The sequence below is a fragment of the Rhinopithecus roxellana genome, chromosome 16 (assembly GCF_007565055.1).
Source record: "Rhinopithecus roxellana isolate Shanxi Qingling chromosome 16, ASM756505v1, whole genome shotgun sequence".
Classification (NCBI taxonomy): Eukaryota; Metazoa; Chordata; class Mammalia; order Primates; family Cercopithecidae; genus Rhinopithecus; species Rhinopithecus roxellana.
Window position 1 is genome coordinate 103,071,439 of NC_044564.1, and position 13,284 is coordinate 103,084,722.

Genomic DNA, 13,284 nt, shown 5'->3' on the forward strand with positions numbered 1-13,284 from the left:
GGGACTGGTTAGACAGTGGGTACAGCCCACGGAGGATAAGCCGAAGCAGGGCAGGGTGTCGCCTCACCCAGGAAGCTCAAGGTGTCAGGAGATTTCCCTTTCCTAGCCAAGGGAAGCTGTGAGAGACTGTACCAGGAGGAATGGTACACTCCTGCCCAGATACTGCACTTTTCCCACTGTCTATGCAAGTGGCAGACCAGGAGATTCCCTCTTGTGCCTGACTTGGCAGGTTCTATGCCCATGGAGCCCAGCAAGCTAAGATACATTGGCTTGAAATTCTCACTGCTAGTGCAGCAGTCTGAGATTGACCTGGGACACTGGAGCTTGGTGGGGGGAGGGGCATCAGCCATTGCTGAGGCTTGAGTAGGCAGTTTCATGCTCACGGTGTGAACAAAGCCACGGGGAAGTACTAACCAGGTGGAGCCCACCTCAGCTCAGCAAACCTGACTGCCTCTCTAGATTCCACCTCTGTGGGCAGGGCATCTCTGAACAAAAGGCAGCAGTCACAGTCAGAGACTTATAGATAAAATCCCCATCTCCCTGACACAGAGCACCTGGGGAAAGGGGCAGCTGTGGGCACAGCTTCAGCACACTGAAACGTCTCTGACAGCTCTGAAGAGAGCAGTAGTTCTCCCAGCAGAGCATTTGAGCTCTGATAATGGACAGTCTGCCTCTTCAAGTGGGTCCCTGACCCCCATGTAGCCTGACAGGGAGACAGCTTCCAGTAGGAGCCGGCAGACACCTCATACAGGAGAGCTCTGGCTGGCATCTGGTGGGTGCCCCTCTGGGAAGAAGCTTCCAGGTGAAGGATCAGGCAAGCTGTTGTGCACCCTCTGCTGGTGATACCCAGGCAAACAGGGTCTGGAGTGGAACTCCAACAAACTCCAAAAACCTGCAGCTGAGGGACCTGACTGTTACAAGGAAAACTGAAAAACAGAAAGGAATAGCATGAACATCAACAATAAGGATGTCCACACCAAAACCCCATCTCTAGATCACCAAAATCAAAGACCAAAGGTAGATAAAACCACAAAGATGGGAAGAAACCAGCACAAAAAGGGTGAAAATTCCAAAAACCAGAACGCCTTTGCTCCTCCAAAGGATCACAGCTCCTCGCCAGCAAGGGAACAAAATTGGACAGAGAATGAGTATGATGAATTGACAGAAGTAGGCTTCAGAAGGTGGGTAATAATGAACTCCTCTGAGCTAAAGGAGCATATTCTAACCCAATGCAAGGAAGCTAAAAACCTTGAAAAAAGGTTAGATGAATTGCTAATCAGAATAAACAGTGTAGAGAAGAACATAAATGACTTGATGGAGCTGAAAAACACAGCATGAGAACTTTGTGAAGCATACACAAGCTTCAGTAGCCAAATTGATCATGTAGAAGAAAGGATATCAGTGATGGAAGATCAACTTAATGAAATAAAATGGGAAGACAAGATTAGAGAAAAAAGAGTGAAAAGAAACAAACAAAGCCTCCAAGAATGATGAGACTATGTTAAACGACCAAATCTACATTTGATTGGTGTACCTGAGAGTGATGAGGAGAATGGAACCAAGTTGGAAAACACTCTTCAGGATATTATCCAGGAGAACTTTCCCAACCTAGCAAGGCAGGCCAACTTTCAAATTCAGGAAATACAGAGAACACCACAAAGATATTCCTCGGGAAGAGCAACACCAAGACACATAATTGTCAGATTCACCAAGGTCGAAATGAAGGAAAAAATGTTAAGGGTAGCGAAGGAGAAAGGTCGAGTTACCCACAAAGGGAAGCCCATCAGACTAACCGCAGATCTCTCAGCAGAAACCCTATAAGCCAGAAGAGAGTGGGGGTCAATATTCAACATTCTTAAAAGAATTTTCAACCCAGAATTTCATATCCAGCCAAACAAAGCTTCATAAGTGAAGGAGAAATAAAAGCCTTTACAGACAAGCAAATGCTGAGATATTTTTCACCATCAGACCTCCCTTACAAGAGCTCCTGAAGGAAGCAGTAAACATGGAAAGGAACAACCAGTACCAGTCACTGCAAAAACATGCCACATTGTAAAGACCATTTACACTATAAAGAAACTGCATCAACTAATGGACAAAATAGCCAGCTAGCATCATAATGACAGGATCAAATTCACACGTAACAATATTAACCTTAAATCTAAATGCCCCAATTAAAAGACACAGACTGGCAAATAAGATAGAGAGTCAAGACCCATTGGTGTACTATATTCAGGAGACCCATCTCACGTGCAAAGAGTCTCTGATAAAGCAGACTTTAAACCAATAAAGATCAAAGAGACAAAGAAGGGCATTACATAATGGTGGAGGGATCAATGCAACAAGAAGAGCTAAGTATCCTAAATATATATGCACCCAATACAGGAGCATGTGGGTTTATAAAGCAAGTTCTTAGAGGCCTACAAAGAGACTTAGACTCCCACACAAAAATAGTGAGAAATTTTAACACCCCACTTTCAATATTAGATCAACAAGACAGAAAATTGCCAAGGATATCCAGGATTTGAACTCAGTTCTGAACAAAATAGACCTAATAGACATTTACAGAACTCTCCATGCGAAATCAACAGAATATACATCCTTCTCAGCCCCACATCGCACCTATTCTAAAATTGACCACATAATTGGAAGTAAAACCCTCCTCAGCAAATGTAAAAGAACACAGATCACAACAAACCGTATCTCAACCACAGTACAAACTCAGGATTAAGAAACTCACTCAAAATCGCAAACTACATGGAAACTGAACATCTGCTCCTTCAGGACTACTGGGTAAATAACGAAATGAAGGCAGAAATCAAGATGTTCTTTGAAACCAATGAGAACAAAGACAAATCATACCAGAATCTCTCTGGGACACATTTAAAGCAGTGTGTAGAGGGATAGCACTAAATGCCCACAAGAGAAAGCAGAAAAGATCTAAAATCAACACGGTAACATCACAATTAAAAGAACTAGAGAAGCAAGAGCAAACAAATTCAAAAGCTAGCAGAAGACAAGAAATAACTAAAGTCAGAGCAGAACTGAAGGAGATAGAGACACAAAAACCCTTCAAAAAATCAATGAATCCAGGAGCTGATTTTTTGAAAAGATCAACAAAGTTGATAGACTGCTAGCCAGACTAATAAAGAAGAAAAGAGAGAAGAGTCAAATAGAATCAATAAAAAATGATAAAGGGGATATCACCACTGATTCTACAGAAATACAAACTACCAGCAGAGAATACCATAAACACCTCTACGCAAATATACTAGAAAATCTAGACAAAATGGATAAATTACTGGACACAAACACCCTCCCAAGACTAAACCAGGAAGAAGTCACATCTCTGAATAAATCAGTAACAGCTTCTGAAATTGAGGCAGTAATTAATAGTGTAGCCACCAAAAAAAGTCCAGGACCTGACGGATTCGCAACCGAATTCTCCCAGAAGTACAAAGAGGAGCTCCTACCATTCCTTCTGAAACTATTCCAATCAATAGAAAAAGAGGGGATACTCCCTAACTCATTTTATGAGGCCAGCATCATCCTGATACCAAAATCTGGCAGAGACACAACAAAAAAAGAAAATTTTAGACCAATATCCCTGATGAGCATCGATGCGAAAATCCTCAATAAAATACTGGCAAACCGAATCCAGGTGCACATCAAAAAGCTTATCCACCATGATCAAGTCGGCTTAATCCCTGTGATGCAAGGCTGATTCAACATATACAAATCAATAAACGTAACCTATCACATAAACAGAACCAACGACAAAAACCACATGATTATCTCAATAGATGCAGAAAAGGCCTTCAACAAAAATCAACAGCCCTTCATGCTAAAAACTCTCAATAAACTAGATATTGATGGAATGTATCTCAAATTAATAAGAACTATTTATGACAGACCCACAACCAATATCATACTGAATGGGCAAAAACTGGAAGCTGGCACAAGACAAGGATGACCTCTGTCACCACTCCTATTCAACAAAGTATTGGAAGTTCTGGCTAGGGCAATCAGACAAGAGAAAGAAATAAAGGGTATTCAATCAGGAAAAGGGGATGTCAAATTGTCTCTGTTTGCAGATGACATGATTACATATTTAGAAAACCCCATCGTCTCTGCCCAAAATCTCCTTAAGCTGAAAAGCAACTTCAGCAAAGTCTCAGGGCATCAAATGAATGTGCAAAAATCACAAGCATTCCTATACACCAATAACGAACAGAGAGTCAAATCATGAGTGAGCTCCCATTCACAATTGCTACAAAGAGAATAAAATAACTAGGAATCCACATTATAAGGGATGTGAAGGAGCTCTTCAAACAGAACTACAAACCACTGCTCAACAGAATAAAAGAGGACACAAACAAATGGAAGAACATTCCATGCTCATGGATAGGAAGAATCAATATTGTGAAAATGGCCATACTGCCCAATGTATAGATTCAGTGCTATCCCCATCAAGCTACCACTGATTTTCTTCACATAATTGGAAAAAACTGCTTTAAATTTCATATGGAACCAAAAAAGAGCCCACATTGCCAAGACAATCCTAAGCAAAAGGAACAAAGCTGGAGGCATCATGCTACCTGACTTCAAACTATACTACATGTCTACAGTAACCAAAACAGCATGCTACTGGTACCAAAACAGAGATATAGACCAATGGAACAGAACACAGGCCTCAGAAATAACACCACACATCTACAACAGTCTGATATTTGATAAACCTGACAAAAACAAGAAATGGGGAAAGGATTCTCTATTTAATAAGTGGTTCTGGGAAAACTGGCTAGCCATATGCAGAAAGCTGAAACTGGATGCCTTCGTTACACTTTATACAAAAATTAACTCAAGGAGGATTAGAGACTTAAATGTAAGACCTAAAACCATAAAAACCCTAGAAGAAAACCTAGGCAATAGCATTCAGGACATAGGCATGGGCAAAGAATTCATGACTAAAACACCAAAAGCAATGGCAACAAAAGCCAAAATAGACAAATGGGATCTAATTAAACTAAAGAGCTTATGTACAGCAAAATAAACTATCATCAGAGTGAACAGACAACCTACAGAGTGGGAGAAAATTTTTGCAATCTATCCATCTGACAAATGGCTAATATCCAGAATCTACAAAGAAGTTAAACAAATTTACAAGAAGAAAAAAAACCATCAAGAAGTGGGCGAAGGATATGAACAGACACTTCTCAAAAGAAGACATTTATGCAGCCAACAGACACATGAAAAAAAGCTCATCATCACTGGTCATTAGAGAAATGCACATCAAAACCACAATGAGGTACCACCTCATGCCAGTTGGAATGGCAATCATTAAAAAGTCAGGAAACAACAGATGCTGGAGAGGATGTGGAGAAATAGGAATGCCTTTACACTGTTGGTGGGAGTGTAAATTAGTTCAACCATTGGGGAAGACAGTGTGGTGATTCCTCAAGGATCTAGAATTAGAAATACCATTTGACCCACCAATTCCATTACTGGGTATATACCCAAAGGATTATAAATCATTCTACTATAAAGATACATGCACACATATGTTTATTGCAGCATTGTTCACAATAGCAAAGTCTTGGAACCCACCCAAATGCCCATCAATGATAGACTGGATAAAGAAAATGTGGCACATATATACCATGTAATACTATGCAGCCATAAAAAAGATGAGTTCATGTCCTTTGCAGAGACATGGATGAAACTGGAAACCATCATTCTTAGCAAACTAACACAAGAAGAACAAACCAAATGCTGCATTTTCTCACTTAAAAGTGAGAGTTGAACAATGAGATCACATGGACACAGGGAGGGGAACATCACACACTGGGGCCTGTCAAGGGGCAGTGGGCTGGGTGAGGGATAGCATTAACAGAAATACCTAATGTAAATGTTGAGTTGATGGGTGCAGCAAACCAACATGGCACATATATACCTATGTAACAAACCTGCATGTTGTGCACATGTACTCCAGAACTTAAAATATAATGATAAAAAAAAAAGACTCAGTGAAAAAGACACAATAGTAAGGAATAAATTTCTAAACTGAAATCTGTCAAACATTGCTGAGAGAAACTAAAGAAAATCTATGTAAATAAATGAAAAGATATATAATGATAATAGTTTGGAAAACACAGTATTGTTAATAAATTAATCCTCTAAATTGATGTACAAGTTTTATGCAACAAATATCTTTTTTAATTTTCAAATTTTATATAGAAAAGCAAAGAAACTAGACTACCTAAAACATTCTTGAAGATAAAAAGTAAAGTTGGGTATTCAAATCTCCTGATTTCAGAACTTATTATAAAGCTATAGCAATTAACACAATGTCACACTGACAAAAGTCAAAGAAAAATGGACAGAGTAGAATATCCAGACATAGACCCACTCATAAATGGACAATTGATTTCCACAAAGATGCCAAAGCAATTAAATGAGAAAAGAAAGGATTTTCCACAATTGTTGCTGGAACAACTTAAAAAAAAATGGGGATAAAAAGAACTTCAAAACCTACCTCACGCGATACACAAAATTAATTTGAGATGGATCATAAACTCAAATGTAAAGCCAAAGTATTGCATAGCTAGAAGAAAACACAACATAATATGGTTACTAACTTGGAGTATAAAAATATTTCTTAGAGATGGGCAGAGCAAGATGGCCGAATAGGAACAGCTCCAGTCTCTAACTCCCAGCGCGAGCTTCACAGAAGACCGGTGATTTCTGCATTTTCAACTGAGGTACTGGGATCATCTCACTAGGGAGTACCAGACAATCGGTGCTGGTCAGCTGCTGTAGCCCGACCAGCGAGAGCTGAAGCAGGGCGAGGCATCGCCTCACCTGGGAAGCGCAAGGGGGAAGGGAATCCTAGCCAGGGGAACGGAGACACACAACACCTGGAAAATCGGGTAACTCCCACCCCAATACTGCGCTTTAAGCAAACGGGCACACCAGGAGAATATATCCCACACCTGGCCGGGAGGGTCCCACACCCACGGAGCCTCCCTCACTGCTAACACAGCAGTCTGCAGCGATCTAACCGCAAGGCAGCAGCGAGGCTGGGGGAGGGGCGCCCACCATTGCTGAGGCTTAAGTAGGTAAACAAAGCCGCTGGGAAGCTCAAACTGGGTGGAGCTCACAGCAGCTCAAGGAAACCTGCCTGTTTCTGTAGACTCCACCTCTGGGGACAGGGCACAGATAAATAACAACAACAAAAAAGCAGCAGAACCTCTGCAGACGCAAACGACTCTGTCTGACAGCTTTGCAGAGAGCAGTGGATCTCCCAATGCGGAGGTTGAGATCTGAGAAGGGACAGACTGCCTGCTCAAGTGGGTCCCTGACCCCTGAGTAGCCTAACTGGGAGACATCCCCCACTAGGGGCAGTCTGACACCCCACACCTCACAGGGTAGAGTACACCCCTGAGAGGAAGCTTCCAAAGGAAGAATCAGACAGGTACACTCGCTGTTCAGCAATATTCTATCTTCTGCAACCTCTGCTGCTGATACCCAGGCAAACAGGGTCTGGAGTGGACCTCAAGCAATCCCCAACAGACCTACAGCTGAGGGTCCTGACTGTCAGAAGGAAAACTATCAAACAGGAAGGACACCTATACCAAAACCCCATCAGTACGTCACCATCATCAAAGACCAGAGACAGATAAAACCACAAAGATGGGGAAGAAGCAGGGCAGAAAAGCTGGAAATTCAAAAAATAAGAGTGCATCTCCCCCTGCAAAGGAGCGCAGCCCATCGCCAGCAACGGATTGAAGCTGGTCATAGAATGACTTTGACGAGATGAGAGAAGAAGGCTTCAGTCCATCAAACTTCTCAGAGCTAAAGGAGGAATTACGTACCCAGCGCAAAGAAACTAAAAATCTTGAAAAAAGAGTGGAAGAATTGACAGCTAGACTAATTAATGCAGAGAAGGTCATAAACAAAATGACAGAGATGAAAACCATGACACGAGAAATACGTGACAAATGCACAAGCTTCAGTAACCGACTCGATCAACTGGAAGAAAGAGTATCAGCGATTGAGGATGAAATGAATGAAATGAAGCGAGAAGAGAAACCAAAAGAAAAAAGAAGAAAAAGAAATGAACAAAGCCTGCAAGAAGTATGGGATTATGTAAAAATATTTCTTAGAGAACAAAGTAATCCCCAAGTTAGCAGAGGAAAATAACTAAAATCAGAGCAGAACTAAATAAAATTAAGACTCAAAAATCCATACAAACGATCAACAAAACAAAAAGATAGTTTTTTCTTTGAAAAGAAAAAAAATCAATACAGCACTAGCTAAATTAACAAAGGAAAAAGAGAGAAGATCCAAATGAGCACAATCAGAAATGACAAAATTGACATGACAACTAAATTCACAGAAATACAAAAGATCCTCAGTGACTACTATGAATACCTCTATGCATATAAACTAGAAAATCTAGAGGAAATGGACAAATTCCTGGAAAGATACAAGCTCCCAAGTCTGAATCGGGACCAATAATGACTCTGAAACAGACCAATAAAGAGTTTTGAAATTGAATCAGTAATTTAAAAAAAACATTAATTATAAAAAGGCACTGGACTAGATGGATTCACAGTTGAATTTTACTGGATGTACAAAGAATAGCTGGTACCAATACTCCTGAAACTTTTCTAAAAAATCAAGGAGTAGAATCTCCTCTCTAACTCATTCTACAAAGCCAGGATCATCCTGATACCAAAATGTGGCAAAGACACAACAAATAAGAAAACCACAGGCAGATATCCCTGATGAAGATACATGCAAAAATCTTCAACAAAATACTAGCAAACAAAATCCAGCAGCACATCTTAAAGTTAATTCACTATAATCAAGTAGGCTTTATTTGTAGGATACAAGATTGGTTCAACATATGTAAATCAATAAGTATAATTCATCACACAAATAGAATTAAAAACAAAAACCATATGATCATCTCAGTAGACATACAAAAAGCTTTCATAAAATCCAACATCCTTTAATAAAAACCCTCAACAAGCTAAACATCAAAGGAACATACCTCAAAATATTAAGAGCCATCTATGAGAAATTCACAGCTAACATCATACTGAATGGACAGAAGTTGGAAGTATTCTCCTTAAGAACTGGAATAAGATAAGGATACCCACTCTTAACATTCCTAATCAAAATAGTACTGGAAGTCACAGCCAGAACAATCAGGCAATAGAAAGAAATAAAAGGTATTCAAAAGGAAAAGAAAAGGCCCAGCTATTGTTCTTTACTGACAATATTATTCTATACCTAGAAAACCCTAAAGACTCTGCCAGAAAGCTCCTAGACCTGATAAAAACCTTTAGTAAAGTTTCAGAATGCAAAATCATTGTGGGGGGGAAAAAAAAGCAGCATTGCTAAACACCAATAACAGTCAAGTTGAGAGTCAAATCCAAAACACAATCCCATTTACAATAGTGACAACAAATAAAATAAAATACCTAAGAATACACCTAACCACAGAGGTAAAAGATCTCTGCAAAGAATACACCTAACCATTGAGGTGAAAGATCTCTCTCTACAAATATGATGACAGGCAAGGCACAGTGGCTCATGCCTTTAATCCCAGCACTTTGGGAGGCCAGGGCAGGCAGATCACGAAATCAGGAGATTGAGACCATCCTGGCCAACATGGCAAAATGCTGTCTCTAGCAAAAATACAAAAATTAGCTGGGTGTAGTGTTGTGCGCCTGTAATCCCAGCTACTCAGGAGGCTAAAGCAGGAGAATCACTTGAATGTGGGAGTCAGAGGTTGCAGTGAACCGAGATCTTGCCACTGCACTCCAGGCTGGCGACAGAGAGAGGCCCTCTGAAATAATAATAATAACAACAACAACAACTGCAAAACATTGCTGAAGGAAATCATAGATGACATATAAAAATTGAGAAACATTCCATGCTTATTGACTTGAAAAATAAATATTGTTAAAATGACCATATGACCAAAGCAAACTACTGATTAAATGCTATGCCTATCAAACTACCATCACTTTTTGCAGAATTAGAAAAAAAAAAAAAAAAACCTATTGTAAAATTTGTACAGAGAGAGAGATTCTGTTTGGAAAAAATGTAAGGGAAAAGAGTCTCTTTTTGGTAATCCAGAGAATTCTTCCAACTCTTAACCAAGACCACCAAGACAGTACCTCACAAGTCTGCAAGAGCTATAGTGTTATTGGGCTTGGTGTGCCCGCTAATTCAGATACAGCTGCAGTAAATGAAAACTTAGATTACAACACCCAAGTCCCTTTGAATACTTGGAAAGCCTTCACAAGAAGAATGGGTATGCACAAGCCCAGACAGTGAAGACTACAATAAATACCTGACTCTTTGATGCGCAGACATTGACAAACATCCACAAGCATCAAGATGATCAAAAAAAAAAAAGAAAAGAAAAGAAAGAAAACATGACACCGTACAAACTAAATAAGGTATCAGAGACCAATCCTAGAGAAACAGTGCAATGTGGCCTAGCAGAGAGATAATTCAAAATAGCTCTTTTGAGAAAACTCAGTGCAATTCAATATAACGCGAAGAAGAAATTCAAAATCCAATCAGATAAAATTAACAAGGAGACTGAACTAATTAAAATGAATCACGTAGAAATTCTGGAGTTGAAAAATCCAAGTGACATTTTGAAGAATGCATCAGAGTCTCTTAATAGCAGAATTGATGATACAGAAGAAAGAATTAGTGAGCTTCAAGACAGGCTATTTGAAAATACAGAGTCAGGGGAAACCAAATAAAAGAGAAAAAAAAATAAAAAAGCTTGCCAAAATATGTAGCAAATAGCCTTAAAAGGGCAAATCTAAGAGTTATTGGACTTAAAGAGGATGTAGAGAGAAAGGGCAAAAAGTTATTTCAAAGGAATAATAACAGAAAACATCCAAAACCTAGAGAAAGATATTAACATTCAAGTACCAGAAATTTGTAGAATATCAAGGAGATTTAATCCAAAGAAGACTACCTCCCGGCATTTAATAATCAAACTCCTAATGGTTAAGGATAAAGCAAAAATAAGGAAAATATCCAAATGCAGCAAGAAAAAAGAAATGACATACAAAGGAGCTCTAATATGTCTGGCAGAAGACTTTTTAGTGGAAGACTTATAGGCAAGAAGAGAGTGGCATGACATATTTCAAGTGCTGAAGGAAGAAAACTTTTACCCTGGAATAGTATATCCCCCCAAAAAATCCTTCAAAACACAAGGAAAAGTAAAGACTTTACCAGAAAAACAAAAGATGAGGGATTTCATCAACACCAGACCAGTCCTACAAATAATTCTAAAGGGAGCTCCTCAGTCTTAAAGAAAAGGAATGAATGAGCAATAAGAAATCATCTGAAGGTACAAAACTAACTAGTAATAGCAAGAGCATGGAAAAACACAGAATACTATACAGTGTAATTGCAATATATAAATTATTCATATATTAAGTAGAAAGACTAAAAGACAAATTTATCAAAAAGAATAATGACAACTTTTTAAGACAGAGTACAATGAAATATAAATAGAAACAACAAAAACCTAGAAAGCAAGGAGACAAAGGTAAAGTATCGAGTTTCTATTAGTTTTCTCATTGCTTATTTGTTTGTTTATGCAATCAGCATTAAGTTGTCAGCAGTTTAACATAATGGATTGTAAGATTACAAGCTTCCTGGTAACCTCAAATCAAAAAAACATTCAACAGATCCATTAAAAAAATAAGAAATTAAAACATACCAGCAGAGAAAATCACCTTCAGTAAAAGGAAGACAAGAAGGAAACAAAAAAGAGAAGACCAGAAAACAAATAACAAAATGGCAAGATTAAGTTCTTACTTATCAACAATAACACTGATTGCAAATGGATTAAACTCTCCAATCAAAACACATAAAGTAACTACATGAATGAAAAAACAAAACTCAATGATCTGTTGCCTATAAGAAACACACTTCACCTAAAAAGACATACAAAAATTGAAAATAAAATAATGGAAAAAGGTACTCCATGCCAATGGAAACCAGAAAACAGTGTAACTAGCTAGACTTGCATCACACAAAATAGATTTCAAGACAAAAATACAAACAGAGACAAAGAAGGTCATTGTATAATGATAAAGAGGTCAATTCAGCAAGAGCATATAACATTCATAAATATGTATGTGCCCAACAATGGAGCACCCAGATATATAAAGCAAATATTATTGGAGCTAAAGAGAGAGATAAATCCCAATAGAATAATACCTTGTAGACTTCAACACCCCACTTTCTACATTGGATAGATCATCCAGATAGAAAATCACCAGAGAAAAATCAGACTTAACCTGTACTGTAGACCAAATAGATCTAATAGATATCTACAGAACCTTTCGTCAAATGGCTACAGAATATACTTTCTTCTCTTCAGCACATAGCTCATTCTCAAAAATAGGCCATATATTAGGCCACAAAACAAGTCTGAAAACTTTCAAAAAATTGAAATCATACCAAGTATCTTCTTTGACCACAAAGGAATAAAACTAGAAATCAGTAATAACAAGAGGAATTTTGAAAACTATACAAAACAGAAATTAAACAATATTCTCCTGAATGACTAGTGAATCAATGAATAAATTTAAAAGGAAATTGAAAAAAATTTTGAAACAAATGAAAATGGAAACACAACATACCAAAACCTATGGGATACAGTGAAAATAATATTAAGGGGAAATTTTATAGGTATAAGTACCTACGTTAAAAAGGCAGAAAAACTTCAAAAAAAAATCTAACAATACATCTTAAAGAAATATAAAAGCAAGAGTAAAGCATACCCAAAATTAGAAGAAAACAAAGATCAGAGCAGAAATAAATGAAATTGAAACAAAGGAAACAATACAAAAATTCTTAAAAACGAAAAATTAGTCTTTTGAAAAAATAAACAAAATTGATAAACCTTTAGCGAGACTAAGAAAAAAAGAAAGAAAACCCAAATAAATAAAATCAGAGATGAAAAAGGAAATAGCAAAATCAATACAGCAGGAATGTAAAGGCTCACTAGAAGCTACTATGAACAAGTATATACCAATACATTGAAAAATCTAGAAGAAATGAATAATTCCTAGACACATACAACCTACCAATATTAAACCATGAAAAAATTCAAATCTTGAACAGATCTATAGCAAGTAACAAGATTGAAACCATAATAAAAAGTCTTTCAGCAAAGAAACTGGGACACAATGGCTTCACTGAAAAATTTTACCAAACATTTAAAGAACT